This window comes from Squalius cephalus (assembly GCF_949319135.1).
Source record: "Squalius cephalus genome assembly, chromosome: 17".
NCBI classification, from domain to species: domain Eukaryota; kingdom Metazoa; phylum Chordata; class Actinopteri; order Cypriniformes; family Leuciscidae; genus Squalius; species Squalius cephalus.
Window position 1 is genome coordinate 36,291,213 of NC_137138.1, and position 14,974 is coordinate 36,306,186.

Consider the following 14,974-nt stretch of genomic DNA (forward strand, 5'->3'; position numbering starts at 1 on the left):
CGTCTCACGGTCACCCAGTTGCCCTGCTGCACGGGCTCTAAAGCTGGTACCGAACAATGTACAGTGTTCACTAAGGCTGTGTTTACACTGGCACAACAAATCCGATCTTTTACTCACATCTGACACAGATCGGAATTAGTTGCCCACGTGTAAACACAAAAATCCACATGAAATCCGATTTTTTTCGTATCCAATTTGAGCCACTTTCAAATGTGGTTTTAAATCAGATACATATCCGATATCTGGACAGCCGACCTACGTCTAAACACGCATATCCGATTCCCCTTTGAATTCCAAGCCACTACCTAAGGCGAGGACAACACGTTTATTCACAAAGATAGCTTTTTAATGTTGTATTATGAGGCAGACAAGCCTGTATGTGCTCGCTCACAGCTTTTTATTGAGGTGGGAACTTTATATTTATCTTCGTAAAGAAAAGAAATTGTGCCAGTAGGACTGTGATTTCCGCCCGCAAGACATGAGCATCGACAGCTTTCACTGAAGTGAACTGGACACCTCTGAACTGAACGCCGGGCGAAGTGAATCGCATAGCCGAGCCTGATGGTCCGAAGGAGTCAGCGAGACAGGCTGGGGAGTGCTAACCAGGCTCTGAGAGGCCGTGTATTCAGGACCAAAGGGACCGCAGGCGTACCCGCAGTGGGGCAGCGAGGTGGAACGCAGAGACCCAGCCGTGGGGGCTATCTCTTCAAGGCGGCACTTACCTGGTGTTGCCACTATAAGCCTTGTCCATCTGGGCTACAGTACATTGTTGGTCTGTAGTAGGCTACAGATTTACTATAATTGTGTGAAAGTGAGTGTGTGTGTGTCGTTGTGTGTATGCACCTGTATTTATTTACTTCCTCTATTCATGAGTTTTATTTGTTTACCATCACTAATATTTTTGTCATGTTTAGGTTGTAGGAAGCATAGGAAGATGAAGATCATGTTTAAAAAAAGGCTTTAAAAATCCATACAAGCAAACAATCCAAAAGGGAGGCGATTTTAACAGAGCATAACTGACAATTTACCCCAAACCGTACCATTTCAAAAAATAGTATGCTGAAAAGCGGGTGAACAATAAACATCTCTATGTGTGTGCAAGTCAGAAGACAGTAGCGGTACAATGCTTGGAGAAATTATAAAGACTTAAAAAAAGATCATGCTTTAAACTTGACCTGTCATTCATGCTGTGGATTAAGTATATCTTTCTGATTGTGAAGTTCCTGCTTATCTGAGCTGTAGATCCTGAACTAAGAGACTGAAGAGTGTCATTGTTCTCTACAAGTTGCATGATTGTGGTGTTACAGATGAAGGTTGTGCTGCTCTGGCTTCAGCGCTGAGATCAAACTCCTCACACCTGAGAGAACTAAGTCTGTCTGACAATAAACTAGGAGACAGAGGAGTGAAGCTGCTCTCTGCTGGACTCTGCTCACCTCACTGTAAACTGGAGATACTGTGGTAAGATTGTATAAATGTGTCAACATTAGGGATGCAACGGTACACAAACATGATGGTTCGGTACGTACCTCGGTATTGAAGTCACGATTCGGTAGAGCAGGGGGGAGAAAAGTATTTTATTTTAATTTGCTATATAAAATGCTTTTTAATATAAATATAACAAAGTTCAAGGCAAAGGGAAGAAGGGGGAAACAGTGAACTGTAAACGGAAATTTTAAAATAAATAAAACGAAAGAAAACGGCATGTGCTTCATAGCCGACTGCTGCCCATACATAGACAAAACACAGCTTTAATGTCCAGATCTGGGGCCTGTACAATGAAGCCGGTTTAGGTGGCTAGCCAGATAAGTTTAAGATTAGTTTGTGCCAACCCTGGGTTTTAGGTACTATGAAAATAGCTCGCTTTAATTGCAATGGCTTCACCTTTTTTTCCAAATCTTGTGGACATCTCAGCGCAAATTGTTAGACACGCACTTCGTAGAGAAAGAGTTTTTAGGGACAGACAAAATGCCCTTACTAGTATGATACTTGTATGAAAGAAACAGATTTTCCGCGGAAGGAATATCTTATCTTTGCGAACTTGAGCCGCACATAATAAATGTGACACTTCAAAGCCATGCACTTACTGTATCTCAAATGGTATGTATTGCGTTGCGTTTTTTTGCAAGTGGTACATACTTGTATACTGTCGGTGGTGCGGAGAACCTAGGGAAAAACATGGTTTGACGAACCATTCACAAGGTACATTAATAGCTTCATTGTGTTCCCCAGACATTTATCAACCATGTCCATAAAAGAGAGCTTTTATAAAATCGCTGATAAGAAATATTGATAGGGTGACATCACACGAACAATTTTTTTTCTTTCAAAAAACAGATTTCACTTAGAGCACTTAAATGTACTATACAATACAGTACAGTACATGTTAAAAATTTATTTTATCCATCCATCCATCTTCTTCTTCTTATCCGGGGCCGGGTCGCAGGGGAAGCAGTCTAAGCAGTCTAAGCAGAGATACCCAGACTACCCTCTCCCTAGACACTTCCTCCAGCTCTTCCGGGGGGACACCGAGGCGTTCCCAGGCCAGTCGGGAGACATAGTCCCTCCAGCTTGTCCTAGGTCTTCCCCGGGGTCTCCTTCCGGTGGGACGCGCCCGGAACACCTTCCCGGGAAGGCGTCCAGAAGGCATCCAGAACAGATGCTCAGCTGGCCCCTCTGTGGAGGAGCAACGGCTCTACTCTGAGCTCCTCCCTAGTGACCGAGCTTCTCACCCTATCTCTAAGGGATCGCCCAGCCACCCTGCGGAGAAAGCTAATTTCGGCAGCCTGTATCCATCCAGGATCTTGTTCTTTCGGTCATGACCCACAGCTCATGACCATACGTGAGAGTAGGAACGTAGATTGACCGGTAAATCGAGAGCTTCGCCTTGCGGCTCAGCTCTTTCTTCTCCATGACAGACCGGTACATTGACCGCATTACTGCAGAAGCTGCACCAATCCATCTGTCAATCTCCCGTTCCATCCTTCCCTCACTCGTGAACAAAACCCCAAGATACTTGAACTCCTCCACTTGAGGCAGGAACTCTCCACCAAACTGAAGTGGGCAAACCACCCTTTTCCGACTGAGAACCATGGCCTCGGATTTGGAGGTTCTGATTCTCATCCCAGCCGCTTCACACTCGAATGAAAAACCGTCCCAGTGCATGCTGAATGTCCTGGTCTGATGGGGCCAGCACGACAACATCATCCGCAAAAAGCAGAGATGAAATCGTGTGGTCCCCAAACCTGACACCCTCCGGCCCCTGGCTGCGCCTAGAAATTCTGTCCATAAAATTATGAACAGAACCGGCGACAAAGGGCAGCCCTGCCGGAGTCCAACATGCACTGGGAACAAGTCTGACTTACTGCGGACAATGCGAACCAAGCTCCTGCTCTGGTCGTACAGGGACCGGACAGCCCTTAGCAAAGGGCCCCGGACCCCATAGTCCCACAGCACCCTCTGCAGGACTCCGCGAGGGACACAGTGGAATGCCTTCTCCAAATCCACAAAGCACATGTGGATTGGTTGGGCAAACTCCCATGAACCCTCCAGCACCCTGGAGAGGGTATAGAACTGGTCCAGTGTTCCACGACCGGGACGGAAACCGCACTGTTCTTCCTGAATCTGAGGTTCTACTATCAGCCGTATTGTCCTCTCCAGTACCCTGGCATAGACTTTCCCGGGGAGGCTGAGAAGTGTGATCCCCCAGTAGTTGGAACACACCCTCCGGTCCCCCTCCTTAAAAAGAGGGACCACCACCCCGGTCTGCCAGCCCAGAGGTATTGTCCCCGACTGCCACGCGATGTTGCAGAGGCGTGTCAGCCAAGAAAGCCCCACAACATCCAGAGACTTCAGGTACTCAGGGCGGATCTCATCCACCCCCGGTGCCTTGCTACCGAGGAGCTTCTTGACTACCTCAGTGACTTCAGCTTTGGTGATGGACGAGTCCACCTCCGAACCCTCAGCCTCTGCTTCCTCAATGGAAGACGTGTCGGTGGGATTGAGGAGATCCTCGAAGTATTCCTTCCACCGTCCGACGACATCCCCAGTTGAGGTCAACAGGTCAACACCTCATCCATGAGGACAAACCCGGGCCAAGTTTCAGCAGTGGGTTTCCCACTCACACCCTCACCTCTCCCAGGACACTTGCAATCCTAAGGCAGAGCAAATTAACCATGGCTTGTTAACAACAACAGCACAATACATTTCAGCAAAGATTTGATCTCAACTCTCTTACTTAGTATTTTTTAAATCATATTCGTATTCAGAAATCATATTTATGAATACTCAAATTTGGTTAAAACCTTTGTAGACATAGCTTGCATGACAGCACTACAAAAACATATAAAAGTGAATCCCCATTGCCTCATCTACTGCTTTTCTTATTGTTGTGGGCATTATAGGGTGAGTGATATTTCTTATTTACACTAGTTAGACAGACTAGTGCAAATATTACAATAAAATTTAATTTATTTAGTTTATTTATTTTTTTAATTGCAATTTAATAAATTGAGCTGTCTGCTCCTTGCTCCCTGAAACAATTATTAAACTAATATTAGCACAAGTTTTGCCTCAGGCCACCTGACAAATGAAGCCACGCAATGGTGACGAAGGAGTTAAGATGAAGTTTATAAGAAAGAAAAACTTGTGGCTTTTAACTCAGGTTTCACTAGCTAATTGAGTAAATGAAAACAAAATACTTACATTTAAATGTGAATTTCCCGTCCACCACCGAACTGTCGGACGTCTTTTTTTTTTTTAAATAAAAATGCTGTCGTCACCGGCGCGCAAGGACTTATGGGGTAGGATCAGGCCGCAAGAATCCTTTTATGTATCCTTCCTTTCACAGGGAAACAAAGGGTGCATTTGGCGTCGCTTTAGCCTTCGTCGCGCCGCAATGACGCAACCGGCCTTCGAATACGGCCTTCGGAGGATGCAGAATTAAATTGGGACAGACTTCATCGCGCCATGGTGACGCAATCGGCCTTCAAATGCGACCTTCGAAGTGTGCAGCCTTTGAATTGGGACATCCTTCGTTGCGCTGCTGTGACGCAATCGGCCTTCAAATACGACCAATCGGCCTTCAAATATGGCCTTCGGAGGATGCAGCCTTCACATTGGGACACAGCTTGTGTCACATTGCAGGTTGAAGCAGGGAAGGATTAGGGCTCAGACTAGGGAACAGGACTCGGGAACAGAACAACCAAACATAACACAACAACGACAGACAATGAACAGACTGAAACACAGGGCTTAAATACACAGAACAGCTCAGGGAAATGAGACACAGCTGGGACAAATTAACTCATAATGACTAATTAATAAGACAACAGGTGACAGGGATAGCATCAATGAAACACATGGACAAACTGGGTGTGCTACAGGCAAACACAACATGATCACAGACATTAAACGTGACAGAATGCCCCCCTCCCGGAAGGTGTGTCCTCACGCCGCAAGGACTTCACACTTCACAGTTCAGGGTGCCAGGGAGGCGGCGACAGTTAAGGGAGCCAGGGAGGCGGCGACAGTTAAGGGAGCCAGGGAGGCGCTGACAATTCAGGGGGCCAGGGAAGCGCCGACAGTTCAGGGGACCAGAGCGGATTCCACCGTTCAGGGGGCCAGAGCGGATTCCACCGTTCAGGGGGCCAGGGTGGATTCCCCCGTTCAGGGGGCCAGGGTGAATTCCACCGTTCAGGGGGCCAGGGTGGATTCCCCCGTTCAGGGGGCCAGAGCGGATTCCCCCATTCAGAGGGCCAGGGTGGATTCCACCGTTCAGGGGGCCAGGGTGGATTCCCCCGTTCAGGGGGCCAGAGCGGATTCCACCGTTCAGGGGACCAGGGTGGATTCCCCCATTCAGGGGGCCAGAGCGGATTCCACCATTCAGGGGGCCAGAGCGGATTCCACCATTCAGGGGGCCAGGGTGGATTCCCCCATTCAGGGGGCCAGAGCGGATTCCACCGTTCAGGGGGCCAGGGTGGATTCCCCCATTCAGGGGGCCAGGGTGGATTCCCCCGTTCAGGGGGCCAGGGTGGATTCCATCGTTCAGGGGGCCAGGGTGGCACCAACAGTTCAGGGGTCCCGGGGAGATCGGCCTTAGTGGCCTTCGCATCAGGGCCAGGCTTGGCCACTACGGCCGGGGACCCATAGCCCCTCTCCCCCAAAAGTTATTGGGTGGTGCTATGGGTTTAAGGACAGGAGAAGACTCAGGAACAGGTTACGGCTTAGACTCAGGAACAGGTTTCGGCTCAGACTCAGGCTCAACAGGACTGACGTGAAGCTCAGGCTCGGCAGGACTAACGTGAACAGTCTCTGGCTCAGCGGCAGGCATGTTGTCAGATGGTTCTGGTGGCGTGGCGGTGGGCATTTTGTCCGAGGGCTCTGGCGGCGTGGCGGCGGCCATCTTGATCGGAGACGAACTATCATGCGTAGCAGTGGCCATCTTGGCCAGATACCAACTCTCAGGCGTGGCGGTGGTCATCTTTGCCGGAGACGAACTCTCAGGCGTGGCGGCGGCCATCTTGGCTGGAGACAAACTCTCAAGCGTGGGGGCAGCCATCTTGACCGGAGACAAACTATCATGCGTAGCAGTGGCCATCTTGGCCAGAGACGAACACTCAGGCTTGGCGGCGGCCATCTTGGCCGGAGACGAACTCTCAAGCGTGGGGACGGCCATCTTTGCTGGAGACGATCTCTTGTCTGTCATTCTGTCACATTGCCACAGGCAAACACAACATGAACACAGACACTAAACGTGACAGACTGAATGTAATCGTTGTTCGACTGCATGCACTGAACCGTAACGTCCGTACCATACGGTTCCGGATGAATACATGTACCGTTACACAACTATCAACATCCTCCATATTCCTCCCAATGTGAATATTGAAAATTACAAAACAGTAAAACAAAATTAACACAAAAGCGTAAAAGACTGACAATGTGTGCTGTAAGAAAACTTCATTAAATTCTTTCAAAAGTGACATATTTTAACTTCAAACATGAGTTAAATGGGTGGTTGATTATGATTTCACTTTTCTAAACATCTGCAAATTTGCAAAGTTGAACAAAGTTCATAGCAAAGCGAGATATTTTCTTTTAAAGGAATCGCTTTATTAAGGACTACAACAAAAGCCTGACTACTCGAGCTTCCTCCCCGGGTTAGTGACATCACAAACCCTAAAAGTTACACAAACCCCACCCCCGGGAACACGCAATGCCATTAGAAGAGTAAGAGTTGTTGAAGTAGAGCACATTTGGAAGTCTGCTCAAGCTGTTGGATCCGTCTTTTCACATTTATTGCAATACAGTACGTAACACAAAGCAATAGCATGCCACTCTGTAGGCATCTTAGAACAGTTCCCACACGAGTGATTTATAGATTATCATCACAGAATATGCTAATCAATGACTAGAAGACAGTTAACTCCACATCAGCTACATAAATTCACCAACTAATCATTCAGAAATGTCCTGTTGCATTCTACATTTTCTCAATTCTTCTTGAGTCTTTCCATCTCTGTCCGACTCCGGTTTGAACATAAAAGGCTGTAAGTTTTTGAAATTTTCAGTGTGTTTCTGTGTGAGGTAATCAGAGCTGCTTATACACAAGCTATTGAAGCCTCGCCCTGTGTGCTGGAAGTAACTTTTCAGACTTTGATTAAAGATTACGATGGCAAACAATTTTTTTCTGTGTATTAACTTGCACGGATTAATTTTTCAACACAAGACTAGTAATATGCGCTAACAAAGTAAATAGGGTCAATTTTGATTTCAGTTGGACTTTAATATTCCTTTTTATGTCAGAACAATACAATATATCAGTGGTTCTCAACTCCAGTCCTCGGGACCCGTTGCTCTGCACATTTTGTATGTCTCTCTTATCTGACACACTCATTTCAGTTCATGGAGTCTCTCTTAACGAGCTGATGATCTGGTTCAGGTGTGTTAAATAAGGGAGACATACAAAATGTGCAGAGCAGCGGGTCCCGAGGACTGGAGTTGAGAACCACTGGAATATATCACTTGTATTGACTACGTTTACATGAACTCTCATAATGCGATTGTAATGAGATTTAGTCATGTAAACATAATACTTCAATCAAATTGATTCAATTAAGCTCATAATTGAAGTAACCATAATCTTAGAAAAATATGTGCCGTGTGTTGATTTTAAGTGCAAAAAACAGGCATGTAAACACCTTAAGGGATAGTTCACCCAAAAATTTTAATTAAGTCATCATTTACTGACTTCATTATTCTTAATTTTCATTTTTGGATGAACTCTCCCTTTAAACTATTCCGCTCTGACCAAAATCCACATGCTGGTACGTACACGGATATGACGTGTGTTGTTCACACAACTCCATGAATGAGGTCCGTGACATTATTCTGAAGTTTTCGCTCCACTCTGAATCGCTGAACTCGCTGCCACCAGTGTCTGCTGCTTATCTTCATCCAGAGACAGTGTGAAGAACACAATGGCAGTGTAGGAAACCCCGTCTGAAGCGGCATTGCTATCACAGTTTGATGTTCATCACAGCGCAGAATAACCATCCAATACATCCATAGAAATGTGTTTAGCGTTTGACTTAAGTAGATTAAAACAGTGGCCAGTAACACTCCTACTCTATGTGAGTTCATCATTTGTGCTGTGCATTGGGGTATGAGAATAATGGTGGTAAAAATAACCACACTTCTTATAGCGGATAATCAGAATGATGAAAATTGCATTATTTTGAATATCATTTGCAATAGAAGATACTAGCAAATATTTATTACTATTTATTTGTTGGCATAAATAAAACTGACCCAATGACAGAAAGAGGACAGTCATACAGGATTATGGATAAGACACAAGGGTCATCATTCATGGTGGTTTAGATGCAAAATCAAAATCTGAATGGTTAAAGGGGGGGTGAATTGCTGTTTCATGCATACTGAGTTTTTTACACTGTTAAAGAGTTGGATTCCCATGCTAAACATGGACAAAGTTTCAAAAGTTAAGTTGTACGTTTGAAGGAGTATTTTTGTTCCAAAAATACTCCTTCCGGTTTGTCACAAGTTTCGGAAAGTTTTTTTCGAGTATGGCTCTGTCTTACGTAAGATAGAGCGGAATTTCCTTATATGGGTCCTAAGGGCACTTCTCCGCGGCCGCGCGCGCACTCGCAGACCAGAGAGAGAAGAGAGCGAAAGCAGTACGTTACCTCAAAGCACTATGCTCGGCTTTAGGGAAGTCAATGTCACCAAAGAAGTGGGTTTTTGGTTGGCAGGGCAAGACAACCCTGCACAGATTCCCAAAGAACCCAGCGTTAAGGGAATAGTGGATGGAGTTTGTTTTTCCAGAGCATCAACGGAGGTTGTGCACGACTGTTTGATCCCTGCATTTCGACGATGATTGTTTTATAAACAAAGCCCAGATCGACTTATTTGCAGATCGTCTAATGCTTAAGGATCGAGCAGTCACGGTGAGTAAACTACTTCAAATGTCTCTCTGTGTTGTTGTTAGATCAGTTAGCACAGCTATAGCACACCGCCCACACGGCCCGCCCCCAGCCGCTCGGTTTTTTCCGGAAAGACTCGGTACAGCCAATCTTTCACCTCTAAATATAATAAAACTAAAGACGTTTTGGAGATATGAAGGATGCAATACTACTCTATAGGTACTCAAGATTAACAGGAGATTGAGTGAAAATTAGCATTTCACCCCCCCTTTAAAAGATATTTAAAAAATTGTACATCACAGGGTTATTTTATTATCTCTGACTAATAGTGAAAATACTTTGTTTTAGTTGTTCTACAGTGGATAATTTGACTGTCTGTGTTTTACTGACAGGGTTGCTTGGTGAATGATTCTGACCTTCTCTGGATCAGCTGATGGAGAATAAAGAGCCGCTACAGACACATCACATTCAACAGACTCAACACACACAAACCCATAGTGATCATCACACACACGTGTTTGTGTAACTTTCCAGAATGATCCAATCCTTCATCCAGAGTCAAACATGGAAAACTTTTGTTTCTTCTTCAAAACTGACATTTATACTGGTGCCCCATTTTACTGGATAATATTTCTAGTTGTTTGTGAGAATCTGCGTATCTTCTGTTTACATTAAAATAGATTTCATCCCAACATAACACCCCTGCCGCTTCTGCTTGAATTCTGCTTTGAATTCCCTTCGGACCGCAGGACGAGGAGGTGGTGTTGCCAATGTTTTCCGAGACACTTTTAAATGCAGATTACTATCCACAGAAACCTATCCGAGCTTCGAGGTACAGTTACTAAAGATTGATACTCTTGATTCTTTTTTCTGTGCTTTTGGTATATAGACCCCCTAAACTGAATAAGGATTTCATCCAGGATTTTTCTGATTTTCTCTCTACATTGGTGTCTCGCTGTGATAAACTTTGGTCCAGGGGGATTTTAATGTTCATTTATGCTCCCATCAAAGCCATTGGTTAATGAATTTCTTTCTATTATTGAGTCTTTTAATTTCACACAACATTGTTACTGGTTCTACTCATAAGAAAGGTCATACACTAGATCTTGTGTTATCATTTGGTATCTCTGTATCTAATTTGGTGGTTTCAGACGTAGGTATTTCCGACCATTATTTAGTGGTACTCGATGCTGTTTGTTCTTATATCCATCCAACTTCTTCTCAGCCTTTACATTATGCTAGGTCCATTAATTCTTCAACTGCAAACCTTTTTTCTGAATTATATTTATCACATGTTACAGTCTTAAGTAGAGAGGACACTGAATTGCTGGTTGAGGCTTTTACTAAGTTATGTACTCTTGCCTTAGATTGTGTTGCCCCCCTTAAATTAAAGAAACATAAGGGAACATCTCAACCTTGGCTTAGCAATGTTACCCGCTCTCTTAGACAAGAGTGCAGAAAGGCTGAACGGAAGTGGAAGAGAGATAAACTTCAGATTTCGTCTGAGATGTTAAAGAGTCCCTGGCTAACTATCAGAAGGTAGTAAAGGAGGAAAAAAGGAAATTTTTCTCTAAGGTAATCTCAGATAATGCAAATCGGCCAAAAGTAATGTTTGACATAATTTATTCTATTTTAAACCCCTCAAGGAATGCTATGAGAGATGCCACACAAGAGACTTGTGAAGAGTTTTTATTTTTTTTTACTCAAAAAAATTGAGAAGATCAGAAGTGAAATTGTACCTTTACATTCCCGTTCATCAATTAATGCTGTGCCGTCTAACTTTTTCACTGACTTTGAACCAGTTTCATCAGCACAGGTGGCAGATATTGTCTAAAATGAATGGAGGTAGCTGCAGACTGGATATTCTCCCTATTCATCTTTTTAAAGATGTTTTTCATACTGTGAGTTCTAGCCTAACAGCTATAATTAACAGCTCCTTGATGAATGGAGTAGTACCAAATAGTTTCAAACATGCAATTCTTCATCCCTTGTTAAAAAAAACTAATTTGGATCAGTATATAACAACTATAGACCTATTTCTAAACTGCCTTTCATCTCCAAGATTCTAGAGCAATTGGTCTATTCACAGCTATATTCTCATCTGATTACTTTTGATATTCTAGACACATTCCAGGTGGGCTTTAGGCCCTGTCATAGCACAGAATCTGCATTGCTCAAGGTCACTAATGATATATTATTATCGTTGGACTCAGGATCACATGTTGTTCTAGTTTTATTAGATCTAAGCGCTGCCTTCGACACGATTGACCATGAGATTCTTCTCAACCGTCTGGAGTGTTGGATTGGTGTCCAGGGTACAGCCCTTCAGTGGTTTGCCTCATATTTAAAAGACAGGACAGTTGCTGTGAATCTGGGAGACTTCTCTTCCACATTGGCCCTTTTAGTTTGTGGTGTTCCTCAGGGGTCCATTTTGGGACCGTTGCTGTTCTCTCTATATGCTTCCTCTAAGCTCTATTTTTCGGAAGTATGGTATTGCATACCACTGTTATGCCGACGATCTCCAGTTTTAGATAAAACCTGCTCGCTAGACAGAGTACAGGAATGTAACAGTGACATTAAACTTTGGCTTTCTATCAACTTTCTCCAATTAAATGAGAGTAAAACTGAGGTTTTGATTGTAGGTTCTCCCATCTCACCTACCTTTCCTGATCATTTAGGTCCCTTGTCCATAAAGATTGAAGATCATGTAAATAGTTTAGGGGTAATTATGGACTCATCACTACATTTTAAGAAACAGATTGGTGCCGTTGTTAAAGGTAGCTTTTTTAACCTGAGATCAATTGCTAAAGTAAAGCATTTTCTATCCAGTAAGGATTTGGAAATTGTGGTTCACTCTTTTATCTCATCAAAGGTTGATTATTGTAATTCTCTATATATTGGTCTCCCCCAGACTATGCTTGTCACAGTGTCTGGTGTGTGTACCCTGGGTGTCCACTAGAGGTCTCTTCCCCATACCGTCACCACCACATCATGAACTGCATTTCCCATAATCCTTTGTCTGAACTCATCACTGATCATTGCACACAGCTGTTCCCACTCACATTGTTTGTATCTGTCTATTTATACTCTGTCTGTTTCAGTTATTGTCATGGATTCCTTGTTTGATGTCAGTTTGCACTCCTGAGTTCTAGTCTTGTTTTTGGACTGTCTTTGTATGGATTTTGACCCGTTGCCTGGCTTGTTTATGATTACGGATTACCCCATTAGGGCCTGTTCACATATCGCGTCTTTTGCGCGCGCAAGTTCGTTATTTCAAATGTAGGCGCGCGGTATGCGCGCTCATAATGGAAGCGACGCGGTCGCGGTGCGACGCGCTCGTTTTTTCCAAGCGCGTCCGTGCCGCATCGAGATAAAAACATCTCAACTTTTCAGAATGCCGCAAGCGCACCTCAGGTCACGTGACAAGAACCAAGCTTAGCAACGACAGACGCCTCCGGAGCGCAACCACCCGAGCGCTTTGGAAAAAGGAGAACGTGGCGCGCCTAGCATTTTCTATGCGTTTTTAGGCGCGATATGTGAACGCCGCCTTAAACTGCACATGGATCTTACCTTTTTTGTGTGCATCTCGTGACAATGCTAGTCCGCTTACAATTAGTGCAAAATGCAGCAGCAAGGCCCTTAATGGGGGTGAGAAAGAGAGACCATGTTACCCCTGTACTGCAATCCTTACATTGGCTTCTTGTTAAATTCAGGATTGATTTTAAAGTTCTCTTGTTTGTCTACAAGGCCCTATCAGGCCTTGCCCTCCAGTACATCAGTGATCTTATTATTCCCTACTCTCCTGGTCCTCTGACCAACGGTTATTATGTATTATGTTGTATATTAAGCGTACGTTAGGTATTATTAAGTGTATGTGGAGTAACACAGCGCTGTTTTAACATTTACATTTGTCTGTTAAAAATGGTTTTATAACATTACTCTGTGCGTTCGCTCAGCGGCTGCTATGAGACACTTGTTGCGCATATAAGTGATATTAGAATATCATTTTAATAAATGCTGGATGGCTTGTGTTGCTAAATGGCATGCAAATAATTATAAAACATTGTATGATGGTAAAAATAAAGCTGCATCTGAATAAAGCTTATACCATGTTAGTCACTTGACAAAATAGTGTTTTTCTGAGAGGCATGGTAAAAACATGGTACTCACAGAAAATCAAGAAAACTTAAGTTATTTGAACAATAATACTAACAGTGTTGAGATATATAATAATTATTCATTTTCTGTCTATAAATCACTAATAATCCAAACAGTTGTTCCCTTGTCTAATAAAACATATTTAAAGCGTCTTTGGTGTATCCATGGTTTCTACTAAATAAAAAGAAAGCGAGGGTAACGCATGTATGACTGGATTTAAACATTCTTGGAAACATCTGGGCAAGTAAGTACACAAGTCAACAAAATATATAACAATGTTCTAGTGGTTTTTGGATATTTTAATCCAAAATTTTACATATTGTGCCTTTAAAGTCCGGGTCTTTATTTATGATGAATTGGCTTGATAATATTTTTAAAAGAACAGGTTATTTCCTGCAGGCCATTTCTCGATGTCTGTAATCTGTTACTCTCTGTTACAGAACTTGAACTCCTTTAGTTTGCGAGCAAATTTGATGAATATAAAGCTTAATATGGTTCAGATAAGTAATACATTTGCAGACTTGATGTCTGAATGTATAGCTACTGTATATAAGCAATTATTCTTGTAGTAAACAAATTTTTTTTTTTAAATCACTATTTATTACACAAGCTTAAAGTGTCAGACCTGGGCCTATATAGCATAATAAAGAAGTAACTGTTACATGTAATCCGGATCATGTAATCTGATTCCAGCGCACAGATGTTCAAAGGTCAGATTGGATGAAACCTTGAAAATTGGCTGTTTAAAAGAAAGAAAAATAGTTTGAAATTGGATTATCTTGGTTTTTATCTAGACCTAAAGGTTTTGAACAATGCAAAGATTTTCTCTAGATCAAAACCAAAAGACTGGTTTATGAATCATCAAAGATGCTATCGCATCAAATGTAACTGTAACGCATAATCAATGTATCAAATGGAAATGTAACGCATATTTATCAACTGTTTTACCCAACACTTTTATAGCAGATGTCATGTGACTTGTGGGCGCGCGCCGCTAGGCATCGGTCAGGCACGTGCTCGTCTCCTGCGCGCACTCTCTGCTGATCGGGTGTGTGTGGATCGCGCTGTGGATTGTGTGTGTCGGACGCTGTTTGAGCTGGTCTCGCTGTAGCAGACAGTAGTGGACTGAACTCGGACACACTCTCTACTGTAAGACATCAAGTGTCATCAGTGCATGTGCTGCTTTAACACACTTTCAGGAGACTGTCGCGCGCTGCTCGCTCACTGACGGACGCAGTTCCGCGGCCGCGACTCAGGAAGTTCCAGCTGTCATAGAATCATTGGAACAAACCAAAACATCGCTCTAGCTTTATGTATCGCCGAATGAGACGCGCGTTATGATGTAAACACAGTCACAGAGTGATTCTATTTCTAAT

General features: G+C 43.5%; 1 protein-coding gene across 1 annotated transcript in view; it reads left to right on the forward strand.

The window, feature by feature from the left end:
- Window positions 1-14,637: 14,637 nt before the first annotated feature.
- macroh2a1 (macroH2A.1 histone) overlaps window positions 14,638-14,974 on the forward strand; it is a 41,582-nt gene continuing 41,245 nt past the window's right edge. Inside the window, exon 1 of the mRNA XM_079898366.1 lies at window positions 14,638-14,747. The gene's annotated coding sequence lies outside the window, so the exon portion shown is untranslated. The remainder of the gene's footprint in view (window positions 14,748-14,974) is intronic.